Source organism: Ambystoma mexicanum, chromosome 11, assembly GCF_040938575.1.
Source record: "Ambystoma mexicanum isolate Mex_15411 chromosome 11, UKY_AmexF1_1, whole genome shotgun sequence".
Taxonomy (NCBI): domain Eukaryota; kingdom Metazoa; phylum Chordata; class Amphibia; order Caudata; family Ambystomatidae; genus Ambystoma; species Ambystoma mexicanum.
In genome coordinates, this window is record NC_090934.1 from 653,220,138 (window position 1) to 653,239,472 (window position 19,335).

A 19,335-nucleotide genomic window follows, 5' to 3' on the forward strand; every position below is an offset into this window, starting at 1 on the left:
TGGTGACTTTCTTCTTGTAGAACACACACCATCCTTTTTTTCTGACACACACTGCAAAGTGGAGCCATTGACAACGTACTCCCTTATATAAGAAGGTGCATGTGGTACGTTTGCTTCTGGCTGCAAAATCGACAAGGCCCATTGTACACTGAATACGTTAGGGTTGATGTTATGTTTTCACTGCCTATATTTGATCTTAATGAAGAATAAAAACAGAAATGTAATTGGTGTTCAATATTACTGTACCAGGTTTAAATTGCAGTCAAATGCTATTACACGAAATGGGATGTGTTGCCATGTCATGGCAAAGTCTTCATTTGTGTAGCCAGGGGAGTAGGTAGGACTGGAATAGGTGTCATCGGGTAATCCCGCTCTGCCATGTGCGTCAGCAAAACCAAACATATGTGGCCAGTTCACCACCACAGTACAACAACTAGAAACAGTAATGCCGGTGCAGGCCCTGCACACACCACTCCCCAAGGGTGTTTCAGGGGGCCATATTGCCACACACGCCTCCACAGAGTCTATAGGCAAAATACAATTCCTGTGACTCCTACTGACAACTCAAATACATGAAGATGATGTGCCACATGTTTTAAAGTACTTCAGAACCTCGGCTGTATCTTTAATCTCGTGGAAGTGGAAGAGTGTGGGTGGTCCCTGTAGGCATTCACTCTAGAACATGTGCCATTACCACCAAAGTGTGCAGTGTCGCAGGTGCCAGTATTTTTTGCTCCATTCACCTAGCACCCATTGAAAAATTGGGGATAGGGTACTAGAAATGGTAGTCCTCTGCTACCACTGGTTGGTCTCACACTACTGTTTGCGGAATGGGGGTACCACCGACCTCATACCTGAAGGATCCAGGCAATGTTGGGACTTGTAAATGTGACACAAAGCAATGAAGGGATAGTGGAGAGTCTGGGTACAAACCAATCTAAACAGCTGTGTAGAGGTAAACAAGGCCTGCTTCATGGCTGGCAGTGAACTGGGACTCTTTCGAGTGGGATGAAGTAAATAATGTATATTATATGTTGACATGGGGCCCGCTTTGAAAAACATTTCCAGGGCCACGTTTGGTTCCCAGTCCAGCCCGGTTTGCCTCAAGTCAGACAGCAGTTTTGCTGAAAGCTTGCACCTGGTCTGTACCCCCTTTTCTATGATTTCAAATCGACTTTGGGGTGTGTGTTAGCAGTATGATTCCCTCAGCTCAGCGGTATGCGCAGCACTTTGCAGCATCAACATTCGCCCACCCTGTCTCTTCTTGAAGGCTCACCTGAGGTGGAGCCACAGTAACTGATGGCAGATACATGGCGTCAGACCCCCTCTACCACCGTAGTACAGAACTCTGACCTTCCAGTAGCCCACGACCAAATTTCCTGTCACCAGTCCCCCATACTGGATGCTCCAGTTCACAGATTAACAACATCTGGCACGCAGGTTAAGTGTGGGCCGGCATGCTGCTTTTTCCGGCACTCCGACGTTAAAGACATGATATGATATGGCATTTATAACGCGCCTATACACCAGTGTTTCAAGGCGCAACGAGGCAAGGGAGGGGGAACAGAGGGAAGACAGACAAGCAATCCTACTAGGCCAGGTGTCATTCAGATCACGCAAGTGCATGGGAAGGGGAAGGAGGGAAGTGCAGAGGGGGAGGGGAGAGGGGAGAGTGCAGTATATGGGATAATAAGATAAATAACAAATTAAAAATACAGCAAGCAGGTGGCAAGTTCAAGGGTAAGTGCAGACAACGGGTGTCAAGTGCTGGTAAAGGGCCTTTAGGGATACAGAAACAGTGTGGGGGGTTGCCAGGAGGGCAGTTCAGGAGTGTGACTGGGGGGAGGGGGCCTGGGCCCGAGATCTGCGGGAGGCCAGGTAACCAGTGCAGTTTCAGTATCAGCCAGGGAGTCAGCAGCAGAGAGTGGGAGAGAAAGCAGAAGCAAAGAGAAAGGTTTTGAGGTGCTTCTGGAACCGGAGAGTTTCATGGAGGTAGGGAGGCTGTTCCAGAGGGAGGCCCCAGCCGAAGAAAGAGATCTACCACCAACTCGTTGCTTGGAGAAGCGCCTGTCCCGGAGGGAGTTGGAGGTGGATGAGCGAAGATCTCGAGAAAGAATATATTTAGGAAGGGAGAGTTGAAGGTATTGAGGCCCCAGGCCCCAGAAGGCCTCGTGGACAAGGCAGAGGGTTTTGAACTTAATCCTCGCAGCCATTGGGGTCCAATGCAGAGATTTCAGTCCTGGAGAGATACGATCCCTGGGCTTAAGGCCAAGGACAAGTCTTGCAGTCCTGTTCTGGATGAGTTGCAGAGGGCGGAGAGTAGAAGCAGGCAGATTTAGAAAGAGGCTGTTGCAATAGTCCAGACTAGCGAGAACCAGAGCTCTGGAGACAGTGAGCTTTTGGGGGAAGGAGAGGAAAGGAAGAATACCTCTGAGGGGTGCAACTGGTAGTGAGACTTCTTAGAGGTGTCAGAAATGTGAGGAGAGAAGGAGAGAGTGGAGTCAAAGATGACCCTGAGGTTTTTGGCCTCACAGGTGGGAGCAGGAAGAGGGCCAAGAGAGGCCGACCAGAGAGTGACAGGAAAGGCGGGTGGCCCACTAGCAACAACGTTCCCCCTCTATTAAGAATGTCTTTGTTTGTCGGGCTGGGAAAATACTGACCATCTATTGGCTCAGTGCATTTACTACATAGCTCTTAAAAGCCACATTGTGCATGTGCTGCACCAGTAGAGGGTTAACATTGTGGCTGGCGTGGCGAATTAGGATTGTTGCCGGAAACCATTTCAGACTTGCTAATGCAGCCACAGTACAAGTTGGGAGGAGATCCGCCCGCCCACGCAACAGCTCGCCAGCTAGCCTGCCTGCCGCCTGCAAGCTTGTCCACTCGCCTGATCTCCTGCCTGCCCACCTACTCTCCCAGGTAAGTGCATTCTTGTAAGGGGGTGTGTGGCCAATAAACTTCTGCATGCTTATCTCCGCAAGGTCATGGATAGTTGGTTAGTTGCAACATAGTGAAAATACAATTATTACCCAATGATAAAGGGGACTGTCCAGTCAAGGCTGTATAAAAATAACTACTTTATTATTATCACAACAGACAGTTCTAGCACACTACAAAATACAACCCACCCTGTAAAGGAATGCAGAGGACAAACAGTTTCAAAGAAGGGAAACAGATGCACTCTGGGTACTGACAGGAGGGATTTCAGTAAAGTAATGAATCGTTATAGATGAAGGATACTTGTTTCAGCACAAAGAAAGCAATGGGTTGTAAAATGTCACTAGGGGCCTCCGGAGAAGGACAAGGGGGACAGAATCACAATTTGCCTTGTACTTGTAGAAGTTCTTGGTGCTCGACAGAGTCAAGTTGGCTTCAGGGCGCTTTGCAGCTACTGCAAAAGAGTTCAAGACAGGAGATATCTGTGGGTATCAGGCGGAAGGCAGTCCGGCGAGCGAGGCTGTATGGATGACTGCAGGCTGGCCTATACTGCGGCTCAGGGTCAGTAATCGTTGTCTCAGTGCTGGTTGGTGGGTCTGAAGCACTGATCAATGCATATCAGTTGACGTTAGTGACTGCGGCATGACACCAATCTGCGGTGCAGTCGGTTGTAGCTCAAGGGTCTTGAGTGGCTTGAAAATGTTCTTTAAGGGGAACACTGGTTGATGCTTGTCAATGCACTGCTCCTCGCTCATTCACTGGGCTTGTGTTGTCCTTTAAGGTTGGACAGCCCAAAGCTGAGGAAAGTGTTGCAGGCAACGGCCTTGTCCTTGGTTTGGTGCAGAGACTCTCTGGCACCACCTAGGAAAACTTGCTGAGTACCGCATCCAGAGCTCCTGGAGGGTCCTCTGGATTCTGTATCTCACTCTGTTCCCTGGGAGATGTTTAGGGGAGGGATCCTGCTTCCCTCTTGGAAATCCTGGCTTTCCTTCACTGGCAGAAGTTGTAAGGCAGACTGTACCTTCAGAAAGCGTTCAAATATTATTACTCCTTGCACAGTCTTAAAATGATCTTTCCAAGATAGGGGCTCAATCCTCATTAAAGCCAAATGTGCTACGGTGATTGATGTAGGTTAAGCCTACCTTAATGAACCAATCCTAGGTCCCCACCAACAATCTCCTGTATGAATGAGATCATAATCAGAGTGCTTTGCAACAGAAACGTTATAGGGGTGACAATAAGTAATACTAAGTCCCACCCATCTTCCTGTCTGTTGTGGATCAGGGGGTCTCTCTGTTTAATTGAGCTCTCTTTGGTTCCTGATTAAAGTGGCAGAAATCCTTTTAAACTGTGGCAAGGTCAGACTTTCTTCTCCATCGAATCCCATACTCCTACCCTCTGAATGGGGTCCCCCTGTGGGGGTTTCCTACTGTAAACACATGTACCTGACATTACAGCTCACTGTCATTGATACTTTAAGGCAGGAGCTGGCTTCAGGTTGACACAGTGCACAGGAAAAGGGTATTGGGGTTTCCTGTCTCCTTTGTTTTAGCCTCTACAGCCAGGCACCATGTGGGCCTGTTTGAATTAAACCTTGATTCGTGAGGCTGCCACCAGTAGCAGAGCTTAGACAAAGAGAAAGGGTATATCCATGGAGCCTTTGTTATGTAATTAGGCTTGCCATGGCAGGAAGAAGGTTTTGCCCCTCCCCCTTCTGAGATGAATCATGCACTCCACCTGTCAGATCCCAGCTAAATATGACAGTGAGGACTGCGCCTGTAGGCTGTGTCCACCCAGAGTACACCTGTGTATGTGAATGTCATGCAGTGAGCATAGGAAAATGTGTGCGGACTAGCCCCACACATTTTCCAGAGGCTGATCTACCATCATTCAATTTAATTTAAAATGTTTAAAAAAAGCCCAAGTGAACACACAGTCACTGTGTGGATGGTCGAATTCCTCACTGGGGGGTGTCATGGTGTTTTGTTGGGGGTAAGGGGCCATGGGGATGGAGTGTTTTCAGGGGTAGAGGGGCATGGGGATGGTGTTTTGTTGGGGTGGTGGAGGTCATGAGGCATAGCATTTGGTTGGGCTGGGGGTCATGGTATATAGCTTTTGGTTTGGGCGTTGGGTGTCCTGAGGTTGGCATTTGGTTGGGGGGACCATAGGGCATAGCTTTTAGTTGGGTGTTGGGGGTCATGGGATATAGCTTTTGGCTGGGGGTGGGCATCATGGGGCATAGCTTTTGGTTGGGTATTGGTAGGTTGGTCATGGGGCATAGCTTTTGTTTGAGGTAGGGATCATGGGCAATAGCTTTGGGTTGGTGGGTTGGTCATGGGGCATAGCTTTAAGTTGGGGATTGGAGTCATGAGGCATAGTGTTTGGTTGGAGGTGGGGGTCATGGGGCATAATGTCTGGAATGGATCATGGGTCATAGTTTTTGGTTGGGGTGGAGGTCACGGGCATGGTGTTTGGTAGGGGATATGGGGTCATAGGGCATAGTTTGTGGTTGGGGTGATGGTTATGGGGATGGTGTTTGGTTACGAGGTGGGGGTCATGGGGATGGCATTTGTGTGGGAGGGTCATGGGGCATGTGAAAAATGACTTGTGCCCTTCACAAGTACATGCTAAAGCGCCTATTCAGCCCTCCCACTCAGAGTCAACCCAGTCATTAAGCTAATGCAGGCACAGTTAAGAGATGTACCTCCTTTGTTTTTTAGGAAACCTGGCCAGTGAAGGCCATACTCCCAAGGGGGGTGTGAATGTGATTCAATACCAACTAAAATAGCAAAGTATAGCAGCCCAAAAAATGGAATGCCCAATCAAAGCTCTATAAAATAAATATACTTTAATTAAACTGACCATATGCAATAACTAAATAGAAAGAACAAGATAAACTCACCCATTTAGAAAGAACACAGAATATGCAAGACAGTAAGAGGCAGCACTCTGGGTCGTGAGACACGTTGTGCGAAAAAGCAGCAATAAAAACCCCAATGTTCAAAAAGGATATGTCCTTCAGTCGCCAAAAACTGGTTAAGGTGGCCTAGCCAGTCTCCAGGGCCTGAAATGGATCCCTCCGAACACGATGGGGATGCTGTTTCCTGTTAGTCATTTCACCGAGATGTGCCCTTTCACAGCCCCTCTCTGTGAAATACGCTCCAAGCAACCAACTGGTTGCTGGGAGCCTGTCATACATTACGGTCGGTCACGCGCAAGACAGCCTGATCACCATCCCGGTCCCCTTCTGTCTTGGTCCTGCTATCTACAGATGGAAAATGTGTAGTACACAATGTGAGTTTGAAATACAAATAAAGACAGGTACACTTAAAAAAACGTCTCCTTTTTCCATGTGTTAAATAAAAATTTGGGGTTAAAAAGGCCTCCCGACACACCCTCGGCTCCGCCTACCACCCCTCCCCACCCACATTTAATTTTCGTCCGACTATGGGCATCATGTAAGGTACATTCGGCCTTCTGGCAAAATCAGTTGTGCACCCCTACTCTAAGCCTTTACCAGAAAGTAATTCCCTACTATATATTTAGCGGGGCTTTTCGGGGCAGCGGCCAATTGGTTGTCGAAGGACAAGCCACGGCTCTTTTTCTGAAACGATGGCCTCTCAGCCTTGAGCCAGGATGGCGGGAATTTACATTCAGAGCTGTTTGCTCTGGAGTTGGATTTGCATCTTGCTGAGCACACAAGCGCAATGATCACAAACTCAATTATTTACTGAAAGGCTATCGTGTTTACTCTTTAATGCAATGCGAAGTAGAAGACACGGCGCGAGAGCATTCGCCACTGGAATCTCAGTTATGGGAGACAGCGTGTTTAAAATTCCAGAAAAGGTTACATCTGCACAGGGGCGTCTTTTTGTTAAAGGAACAGCTCTTGCTTGTGTAAACACACTGTTGCGATGCCAAAGGCCTTCGCCAAGGCAGTCAAGTCTAGTCGTGTTCCGAAATAAGGCGGTCCCAACATCAAAAACTCTCGTTTCTGAAGGCAGACACACTTTACTTCTGTTGTTTTTAGGAGTGCTTCTTTAACTAAAGGACGGCATTTACAAATTGGACATGACAAACTCTGGCTACTAAAGAAACATGTCTTGCCAAGAGAATGCATGTAGCTAGACACAGCACAATGTAACGCACTTGCATCGCCCAAAAAGCTTCTAACAATAAAACGAAGCTTTACATGTTTTGTATTGTATTCTAAAGTGAGAAATTACATGTTTTGTATTGTATTCTAAAGTGAAATAAAATAATGTGAGTCGTTGCAAGGGCTCTTTTAAACTGTTTTTTTTATTGCAGTCCAGTCTTCTTTTAGCAGAGTGGTAAACATTTAGCAAATCACGTTGAAGATACGATTCTGACACGCCCAGGCTCACTTTGAATTCCTGACCCAGAACATGCCGCCTTGTTCTTCAGGAAGTGTTTTAGCTGCAAGCTGGCACGCTCGGAGGACGACGTCACTCAGTAGCACAGGGTATTTTCTGGTGCGAATAGGGTGTACTCTACTTGCTGTCTTCAGTTAAATGTAAAATAGATCTACATGAACTCACAGAAGGGAAATGGGACGATGTATATGGGATTAACTCTATCATGTTTTGCGATGCCCTTTTAAGGTCTTTGCTATATATTCTCCCATCAGCTTAAGAGAAAGATTATAATACATTTCCAAAGAGGGGAAAACCTAAATGTTCTTCTAGTCTTCCGATAGCAGAAACGTACTTGTACTGCGGGAAAAACATTTGGGGTATAGACGTTTTGACGTCAAATCAGTGATGATTGAAAAAAGTTTCACATCCAGCCCCCTGCGATGGCTCCAACATTGTATAACAGAACTGTGTTTCTATTTCAGCCACACTGTCAAAAACGTCAATCTACAAGCATGCCAATAGGAGGAGCATCTATACAGTGTTGGGTAGTCAATCAACAAGGGCATGAGTAGGAGGAACATCTACACTGGGGCTGGGTAGTCAAACAACAAGCGTGCTAATAGGCGGAACATCTACACTGGGGCTGGGTAGTCAAACAACAAGCGTGCTAATAGGCGGAACATCTATACTGGGGCTGGGTAGTGAATCAGCAGTGTGCCATTAGTAGAGACAATTACACTTGGGTGGGGTAGTCAATCAACAAGTTTGCCAATAGGAGCAACATCTATATTGGGGATGGGCAGACAATCATCAAGCATGCCAGTAGAAGGAACATTTACACTGGGGATGGGTAGTCAATCAACAAGCATGCTAGGAACATCTATACTGGTTAGTCAATCAAAAAGCAGCAATACTGTGGCTGGGTACTCAACCAACAAGCATGACAGTAGGCTGAAAATATATAGTGAATTAACAGGCATTCCCGAAGGAGGAACAGGCATATTGTTCCTAGGTAGTCAAACAATCAAGCTGTAAGGGGGTACATCTAAACTGGGACTGGGTAGTTAATTAACAAACCTAAAAGTAGGTGAAAAATCGCCACTGGGAGCTGGCTAATCAATCAACACGCGTGCTAATAGGAGGAACATCTACACTGGGGTGGGGTAGTGAATCAGCAGTGTGCCATTAGTAGGGACAATTACACTTGGGTGGGGTAGTCAATCGGCAAGTCTGCCAATAGGAGTAATATCTATATTGGGTCTGGGTAGACAATCATCAAGCATGCCAGTAGAAGGAACATTTATACTGGGGCTTGCTGCTCAATCAGCAAACATGTCAGTAGGAAGAACATATACCCTGGGGCTGGGTAGCCAATCAACCAGCATGCCAGTAGGCTGAACATATATAGTGGATCAACCGTCATTCCTGAAGGAGGAACAGTTGTAGTGTTCCTAGGTAGTCAATCAACAATCAAGACAGTAGGAGGAACATATATCCTGGGTAGTTATTTAACAAGCCTACCAGTAGGAGGAATATCGACTCTGGGGCTCGCTACTCAACCAATACCCAGTAGGAGGAACAGCTATACTATTCCTTGCTAGTCAATAAACAATTATGCCAGTAGGAGGAATATCTATATTGGGACTGGGTAGTCAATTAACAAGCATGCCAACAGGAGAAAACATCCATACTGAGGTTGGGTAGTCAATCAACAAGCATGAAAGTAGGAGGAACATATTGGCACTGGGGCTGGGTAGTCAACTCAACAAGCATTCCAATAGAAGGAACACCCATACTCATACTGTGGTTTGGCAATTCTTATTCTCCCTGAATGAATTGAACAATTTTGGCCCAGAATGTGTTGCACTGGAGTGTTGTGAATCAACCTCATTTTAGCAGAAATATTCACTCTGACAAAAAGACTGAAACAAATTAATTTGTTTAAAAAGAATTTGTGCTGAAATAGAAATTGGGTGAGGGGAAGGTAACCAGATTTTCTAATTGGAAAAAGAAAAGAATGTTCAGACAGCCCTATTCTTAGTGTGCAGGTTTGATCCCAGCCTCTAACAATAACGCTTCTTTGGAAATAAGTGAATGGGCCGGGAGGATAGCTCAAGGGAAACACGCTAGCCTTGGAAGCAAGACGATGCGGCGCAACACAGGTTCGATCACGTGCTTCGAAACCTCTGGGTATTTAAGCGCATTATAAATAACCAAATACAATAACAACTCATTGTATTGGGCTTAAACAATCTCCTAGATGGAAAACTACTGTGCCTACTAGTCTATTGTTAAATTTGTACCCTCAAAACCACCAGGCACATCTGCAAAACGTTTTAGGCGCCCCTATACAGAGGCTAAGGAATGCTGGTGTAGGTTGGGCCATGAAAAGGCTTTACCCCCTTGTAAGGGAATCTCCCACACCATAGGTCTTAAAGCGGGAGAAAACCGCCCAAGTAGAATGTACTTTTCAATCATCTGCCAAAATGCAGAACTAATGTCCTTACTAACACTGGTTGAAAATCTGTGATGTCCTCGCTATGCTCTCTGGGTTCTGGTGAATCAATGTTTTCTTTGTTTTATGTACCAATCACATTGGGTTATACTAACCCATGAAATGCACCTTACAGATCATATTAACATAAAATTACAAACAAATTGATCATGGGTTGAGCGCTTGATGATGTCACCAGGTACACAAGATGGAGACATAAGCTGTGCTGAAAGAAACTAGTCATTTGACTGATGGCAACATGATTGTAGACAGCATTAACAGTTTAAATATTATTTGATAAGAAAAAGAGAGAGAGCTTTAGAAAACGAAATCAAGAATAGTGATTAGAACAAGCCCAGGGGAAAACAATAAAATACCCTAGAGACAAAGGATGCAATCGAAAGTTATGCTTAAACAATTTTAAATCCGAATACGGTTATGTGTTCCACCCAAGCTGGAACATTTTAAATGAAGAATTTGGGCTATGTGATTTCATTTTGTAAGTCAAGATTTGAGACAAAGTTGCGGTTTATATATGATGTGTTCTCACAATACTCCCCTGGTTTAAAGTGAGATACACCTGATGACAAAATAGGTTTTCAATGAAATAGTACAGAATGCTTAGAATAACTGTATAGCTTTAAACATGACTTCTCATTTTCCATCACACTGTGCACATCTACACACACATATTCCTGCTGTCAATTTCAGAATCAAAGATACTGTATTCTGGGGTGCCAGCCAGGAAAGTATAAGCCGTTAAAAGCACAGCAGAAATCGAAAATCAAACTGGGTGGAGTGTCTAAAAACAAAGAGAACCCAGGGACCCCTTTCCACGAAAAAGAACTTTGGTGTTAAGTGCTCAAATAGGTGTACATGCCAAATCTGACGTTATAACATAAATAAATGCAGTGTAAAACATGGTGTAATTAGAGGGTTGTGGCCACCAGTATTTGCGTATGCTGCTGTGCAACCCTTATGACAGCAAAAGTATCCCAAAAGAGGGCAGCATGCAGTGTAATCAAAGGGCTCCTGGTAGTAGAGTTGCCATCTAAAAAGCAAGTGAATTCCAGAGCCGCCTACCCTGAATTTTCAATGTGCGCCGTTTTCTCGTATTTTGGCAGGGGGTGCATATCTGAGGGCACTACTGGCTGGGTGTTTGGTGCAAAGGTCACGTGGACAATATGCTCTATAATGGCCAATGGACTTTCATGGGAGGCAAATAGTTGCAATATGTACCTTTTGTTTGATTGGATCTAGTGAAGAGCCTTGAAAGCAATGATGGTGATCCAGCAGGATTTTTGGCCAAAGGGCCAGACAATCTTCGGTTTCGGAAACCAGCTCTCTGGGAATGCCAAGATGTCCAGAGTTGCAGCAATCCAGCTGGGACCACAGTCGCGCATCACTGTGATTCCCTTTGGGAAGCTTGCTGTAGGAGCAGACTTTTTAAGAGATCTTACCTTGAATGCACTGAATTTGCAAGTATGGTAGGTTTGCGCAGAGGTAGGTATGTCTTGGTAGGAAGTGATGCCTAGTTGGAACTCTTGAGAGACCATTGTTGGTGGGTTCAGGGAAAGGGAGAGGCAGGGAGTTTTACGAGATCCTGTCCTGCTCCTTTTACTCATTTTAATTTGACAGTTTTGTGCTGAGGAAGAGCCAATGATGATCTATCCTTTGGGAGATCTCTGGAATGGGGCAGAGGAAGTCTGAAGGTGTATCAGAGTACCTCGGTAGGGTCAGAATTGGGATCAATGAATGGCGATCCAGCATGCACCAACAAATCTTCCTGAGTTGACTGGGCTGTTCAACAAGACCAAAAGGATAATGTTCTCCATGGAAACATGAACTGCATCCCTAGGGAAGTTCGGGCAGTGCATTGCGCTATATTGCTCTGCAATGACAGGCGGTATTGATGGATAACATGCAGATTACTGCTCTGCGAAAGTTATGTTCGTCTTTCGGCTTGTCGCTTAGCAAAATGATTTGGTATGGGGCAAGCCACTTTTTTTTGCTGTTTCCCTTTGCTGTCAAAATTGTGATCACAGGATACACAATGAGGTGGCAGCTGTATGGATAAAATAATTTTCACTGATAGAGCTTTGCACTATTTTGATTACCCCTGAATGCCTTGGTCCAAGTACATCTGAAACATATAGTAAAAGATGGATGCTGAATCGCCAGGCTACGCTGCTGTTACTGGATCCAAAAGGAGCATGCAGTACAAGGTGGCTCTTTTTTTTAAAAGATGGGAGGACTTGAAGAGTATCCAGTGGTATAGCAAAGGGCGTTATTGTTTCAAAGCTGTATCATATATTATGCAATAGTAAATTATACTTCAGAGCCAGATTGATGGTACACACTGAATAGGTAGGCCATCTGTTAAAAGGGACTGGTGAGACAGGTCCGATACCCAATACCGCATGACCACATTGCCTGTGGAGCCAAAAATGCCTCCCACTGCTTGTCTGAGACATTACTTACTGTCTGGTACCAGTTGTACCTGTAATGAATAGCAATATCCGAGGTGTAACATCAGTTGTGTTCCAAGAGTCTTCCACTGCATGACCGTACTCTGATACCCCGTTTCAAATGCATGTTATGTCATTACTTTGACTCAATCCACAAGGTTACCCGGCAGCGACCCTGATCTTCCAGGCAACAAATCTAGTAAACTAAGAATAATTGATCAGGGCCAACAGTACTCATAGACCTGGGTGCTGTATTGAAACTATCTACCACCCACACTTCAAAATTCCCAAAAATAAATGGTCATTTTAATAAATTACAATGAATATAAAAACAAAATCACATGTATGTAACACATAGTCTCAGACCGTATCAAACAGGACACCAAAAACCAGATATAAATCCATTACACAAACAACTAAGTGTATGCACAGGTAAAATATGACCACATTTACATCAGTTGCACAAAGCCAGATACAGAGTAACGTCATAGTTGGCAACCCATTTTCTTGATCATGGGGTTGTTAATATTATTTCTAATTCCGTGATTTATGCATATTGCACAATTTACATATTTCTTAAGAACCAAAATAAACAGTCGACACTGTGTTTCGACCTTGAATCGCAGGATCTTCCCATCAAAACAACTTCTCCTTTTTTTGTCCAGATGAAGGCCATCCATACTTGGTGCACATGAACTGCGTATTCTTATTATTCTAATACTAACAACCTCATGATCTAGAAAATGGGATGCCAACTATTTCTTTCTTTGATACATGATCCCAGTAATTCAGCCCTGCATCTAGATCTAGTGCATACTGCAAGAGATGGCTAGTAATAACAAGTGTGGGTGAGCTAGGCTTGAATCCAAATGCGTGGATGGATTATAAACAGACAGTACCAAATAGAACTGATGAGAAAATCATAGGAAATTAAAGAGTAGACAGCATCTACACATGTGTGCGCCAAAATGGTCCTACAGCTGGGATTCTACTTCATCAGAATTTAAATTACTTTAGAATTATTTGATGATCTGGCTTTAGATCAAAGATGATATGTGTCAATCACGTTCTCCTGCAAAACACAATAGCTATGCACAAGAAAAACACAGTAGAACAAGCAGTACAACTGGACATTGTTGTGGAAAACCGAACTAGGATGCATAGCCAAAGTCGATTGCTAAAAAAGGGAAATCTGCACCTTGTTTCGACAAGTGGAAATATTCCCACTATTCCTCAGTGCAAAGATTAACTATGAAGCAGAAGAAGGCTAAATCAGCTGCACTGGAAACTTCCTGCAGAGCTTGATCATTACCAACAGTCTCCCACTGCTTGGCCAAACTGAACAGAGCTGTTCCCAGGAACATCTCGAGCAAACTTCAGCAACAGACCGCTAATAGATGAGTAGACACGACTGGACTCGGAGGTCTGGTGCTTACGTCATGTGGAATACTTTGAGAAGGCCAGACAAGAATAAGGAACTTTCAGGTATTGCCCTACTGTAGCATGTCAGCCCATTGCACTGCTCGTTTGGCAACAAAATGGTTGAGTAAGTGAAGCATTGCATAGCTTGTGTGAACCAGTTATGTTACCAGAAACATCTGGCATGTACTACAATAAGAGGAGAGCCATGGGCATGCCAGAGGATTTTCCTAATTCTAGGAGAAACTAAGCGATGCTAAAGCATGCGGAACCCACTCTAGTAACAGGATGGTTGAGTGTTTGAGCGAAATCCTTCTGGGCTGGATGGGATCTCTGGTGAACAAAAGGTTACATCTAGGCCATAATGCACAAGCTGGCAGATAACAAGATGGGTGATCCATAGTAATCTTACCGCTAGTGCTCCAAATGAATGCCTTGCAACATCTAGATATGGAATGTATTGCACAAGCTGAGTGATGAATAGCACACTCCTAGTGTTTCAAATAATGGTCTTGTGTCAGCTGTACAGGGAATGCCCCCCAATTTGAGGGTTACAGCTGTTTACAACCCAGGATTCCCTTGGGGTGCAGAGTGAAATTGGGCTTTTTTAGATGAGACAGGCTCTGCACATATTGCGTGAGAATAACCCATTAAGAAAAATGTCCTTACGAAAGGGAATAAGTATCTTTTCTATTTCTATGGTACACCGGCAAAGATGGAGAGTGTGTGCCGTGAGCAAAGTGGGAAGTCCTGGGCTGCAAGTAAGTCCATGGGATGGGAAGGGATGGAAGTGGGGTGCAAGATGGCCAGGGAATCTGGGGCTTGGTGGGCTGGGGCATCTGGGGGGCAAGGAGAAATAAATGGCTGCTCCTGGCAAAGGAGAGAAGGTGTTAGTGACAACATTGATGGACAGTGGCAATTTCTGCTTGCATTTCCAGCCACATGATTGCCTGAGGGGCATTCGCTGGGTGGGAATGAGCCCTTACAAATGCCCTTTCAAAGTAAGCTGTCAACTGTCAGAGAGAAGACCATTTGAGCAATGTCATGCTTAATTGTTGGAATTTTCAGCCTACTCTTATAAAGAACGTGGGGGCTGGCACACTAGCTCCCTTGCACCACCACCTTCCCCAGATCAGCCCCAACTGAGCCGCCATCTGTGTGGTGAAGACTTAAGGGCTGATTCATACGAAGAAGAATGCTGATGCACTCGCTTGAGATGAACATCTTGAAAGGTTATGGTCCTGGTTCTCAAAAAGAAGAGGAATCTGCCCAAAAGGACTCCACTAACATGGTTGTCAAAGTTTGGAGCAATTTGAACTGCTTTTTCCATTTGTCAATGAAACAAGAGAGAGATTGAAGGGAAGGGGGAAAGAGCGTGTGTGTATGTGCGAGGGTGGGCATGGGATATCTCATGTGTGAGGGAAAGAGCGAAGAAGTGAGAGACAGAGACATATAGAGTGTGGACCTGTTTTACAGATGTTCAATGGGAAGCCCCCCATTGAAAAACGATCTGTACATCAGGCCCCATGTGTGAGAGAAAGAGTGCATGTGTGTGTGAGAGAGAGAGAGAGAGAGAGAGAGAGAGAGAGAGAGAGAGAATGATAGAGCGAGAGGGAGCACATGTAGGTGTGTGGAAGAGAGAAAGAAGGGGAAAGAGACGGGGAGAGAGAGAGAGAGAGAGAAGAGAGAGAGAGAGAGAAAGAGGATTTTCAAATTGAAATCATGCTATGTAGATGGAAAGCACTGACAATCCAGAAACTAGGCTCTCTGGGAGCCGCCCTATAATGTGGTTCATTTGTGTTATTTGGGTCTGGCATTCTGCCTGGCACTGACTTGTACCCACACTCCTACAGGTGGCTGCAACACTCCCCTGCCTGTCGATTTTCCCAGTGTGTTGTCGTTGTGCACAAAGAAAGGAGTCAGGGCGCAGTGGTAGAGGTCAGCCGCCTGGGAGGTAAGGAGAAGTGCTATTGAAGGGGTGAGAAAGTTGGATTGTAAACAGTTTTCCCTTGGTTACATTTCATTTGCGCGTGGTATGCCTTGTTATGTAGTAGTACGTTTATGTCTGTTGAGAATATGCCCTGTTCTGTCATTATGCCATGTGGTAATGGTATGTTAGGTTGTGCTTGCTTGTGCTTTGCCTTGGTTTTGAATGCAAGCCCCAAGAGCTTGGTGAGGCGGTGTAGTTGGGGAGCGTGGTGCCGGGTCGATGAGGGCACTTGGGATGCCTACTTGCCGGTGCTGCTGAGTACGATGACATCATTATCACGTGATGCTGAAAGTACCAGGGGTCTGGTGCTGGTAATGGGCACGCAAGAAACTTGCCAAGATAAAAGGATGTGTCATCTTTGTTGCCGGCGCGCGCACAGATCCTGGTGCTTATATGCCACTTTATATGTTACGTAACATGTAAGCAAAACATCAATGTGTATTAAAGATGTAGTAAAGGTCAATGACGTGGAAGGTCTGTTGAGGCTAACTAGTGCACTTCTATAGCCACGTATATAATGTAAAATATCGAACAAACACTCGGGGAGATGCAGTCTTGGCTCACTTAAAGTAAACCAATGTGAAAAAAAACTGCAAAACGAGTACAGGCCTTAAAAAATTGAAAAATGGAGACAGCCTGGAATACTTGTGCAATTTGGATTCCAAATTAGGTTTACGAAGGAGACTATATTTTGTTCAAACAAAAACATCTGAAAACAGAAAAACTAGGGCATAATCACAGTATACTTCCTTGAGGAATGCAGGTGGCACAGAGTACTTTTTTGCTATTAAAGCCACTTCCTTGCAGACTACAGGTCACAGCAATGCAGTGCACTAGGTCATGCACAACTGGGGTCTAGTCCTCGCAGAGCCTTTCCATAGGAAAAAAACAATGTGATCTTGGGCAAAGCACTTCATATAGTTGGAGATGATTCCCATTGTTTGGCAAGATATTGAATGAAAAGAATCACACTTCAAAATTTCTAAAACTGAACATTTAAAACTATTGGCCCTCCTTGGTAAGGAATGCGCGTGGATTCAGAAAACACGTGTGCTCTTGTGCCTCAATTAATAGGGTGGCTTACAAACCATCCCAGCTAGGTTTTATTGATGAGACAACCCTTTATGGGAAAGATAAGTGCATTTAATCATGACTTGAATTCAATGCCAACATTTCAATGCACAGAGTCAAGCTACAGCGTTTTCTAAATTTCGAATCACTGTGCCTTAATTGTAAAAATAAAATCTACCTTGACACAAACTGCGTGATCTTGGTGAGACCAGTGTGCCACGTGAATTAACACTCCCAATCTTCAAAAACAAAGAGAGAGAACGTGTGGGGGGGAGGAAGAGAGAGAGAGGGAGAAGAGGAAGGCAAAAAGAGCAAGAGAGAGAGAGCTACAAAGAGGGTGAGAGACAGACCGAGATATACGGTGACGATAGATTGAGGGAGAGCAAGAGAGGGAAAGAGTGAGAGGCGGTGGCGGGGGAGATAGTATAAAAACATATGGCTTAATTCAGGGAGCGTTTTCATGTGGGGTTGCACCATTGGAAAAGGCCTCTGCGAATCAGACCTTAGAGGGAGAGGGGTAAGAGCTATAGGGCCAAACAGAAAGGGAGCTTCATGAGAGAAAGGTTGAGCAAGAGATAGAAACGGAGAGAGGGGGTGCTGATAGGGACGGTGCTGTGAGGTTGTCAGAGAGGTGAAGAGGGAGCAGAGAGCGACAGGGAGCGCGAGAACGACAGAAACAGGGAGCTGTAGACATACATCACAATGTGCATTGATGCTGCATTCCACTGTGTCAAAAAACAGTATGAGGAGACCAGACCTATGCACTGCTGGGAAGTGGCATTGCCAGGGTGGGGCCATGGGGGCCCAGGCGCCTCCTCTGAAATCATGTGTCTCCCCTTGGGCCACCCCTGAAGTGGTGTCCCGAGCGGGGGGGGCAGGGAGGGCAAGACCAGGAAATTTGTCAATGGGACACCTCTCCCGTTAGGCACCCCAATGAGGGTGAAAATGAAAAATGGTCCTCTGTGTCAAACGGAGAACATAGCAAAGGCACACTCTTTACTGATATAACATCAGCCAAATTAAAATAAACAAGTAAATACCGTTTTTGTTAACTTTTAAGTGTATTTTTTTCCAGATGTCCAAAAGTTTTCAAAAAATTATATTTATATCACAAGTAGTGTAACAAACAATATTCACACTCCTAATCTAAGTGTTCCTCGTACCATGATTTCACAAGTGAATACATAAAATTCAGATTATTCGTCTCAGATCATGTACACAGCAACGTTATTACAAATTCATCAATCTCAGTGTAAATTCACGGTGATCCTTTCTCAGAACCACCCATTTGGTAATTCATCAATCTCAATCAGTATTGATAGCCTGTTGTTAAATGAGGGTGCCCAGCGGGAAAGGTGCCCCGCTGGCAAGACAATGTGTGCTGAGCAGTTCCTGCTCAGCACGTTCATTGTCCTGGCAGTAGGACACCTTGCCCTTTCAAACGGCAGAGGTGTCCCACTGCCAGGACAATGTCCAAAGGAGCGCCGGGCAGCAGAGGGGCTCTCAAGTTTGTCTGTGTCAATGTAAGCCATTACGCACTGGTGGGAGAGGGGAGACCATTAGCAGGGGCTTTTGTCCCTTTAGAAATGGGAATGGGAGGGAGTGATCAGAAGTGAGAATGGAGCACAATGTTGCATGGTTTATGCAATTACTATGGCTTCAAAGCCAAAGGGGGGTTTGTTAGGCGCTCACTAATCTAATTGATGCTATTGTGACTTTGTATGCAGGATGGGGAGAATAAAACTGAAGCCACACTTATTGCTCAACATATTTCTATGACAATGTATATAGTGTATAGTTAGTTTACTATGAAAGGATAGTTTATTGTGTAATTTGGTTTGCTTCCAAGGCATTGCTATAAATGAAGTGTTATTTAAGCACATGAAATGCAACGCAAAACCTTAATAAATATCTATATCAACTAAACCTGGGAAGATATGCACAGCTGCTCAAATTGTCCACATCCCGGTTTCACCATTTAACCAAAGTATGTGATCCTGGGCAAATCCTTTAATCGCCCTTTATCTTATCTGCAGCTCTGTAAGTGATTCACTTCATACTTATGTTAATATGTCATGCTGTGATTTAAAAAAAAAGCCTAAAGACTATAGAGTTGCTCCATGTATAATAATAGTGCAAATTAGACATTTTGTACCACAAAGTGATTTGTACTTTGGCTTACTAATGGCAACCTATTCTAAAGTCACTTCCATGGTGCCTCCAAGTATCAAAGACTGACGATGCTCCTTGCGATGTCCATGTTTGTCAAATCATTTTTATTTGTGCAATCCATGTGCAAATTAGGAGATTTGCATGTACTTTGCTACAGAGCGGCTGGACAGAGCTCTAATAGATGAGTTTCCTGCATCTGTAATGAGTACCTCCATCTCTGCAGAAGACACTGCTTTAAAAGATCATATCTTGTTGCTCGATGACCGCTGATATAGGGCACACACTGACACACTTTGCTCCTCTAGTTCACATGCCTGTCTGGAAATTCTCAGTGCCCTTGCTACATTTGCACTACAAAATGTCCACACAAAATCACTGCTGAGAAAGAAACCTAAATGCCCCATTTGC

General features: G+C 44.8%; 1 protein-coding gene across 3 annotated transcripts in view; it reads right to left on the bottom strand.

The window, feature by feature from the left end:
* BDNF (brain derived neurotrophic factor) overlaps positions 1-19,335 on the bottom strand; it is a 405,855-nt gene that overhangs the window by 111,563 nt on the left and 274,957 nt on the right. The gene's annotated exons all lie outside the window — the stretch shown is intronic.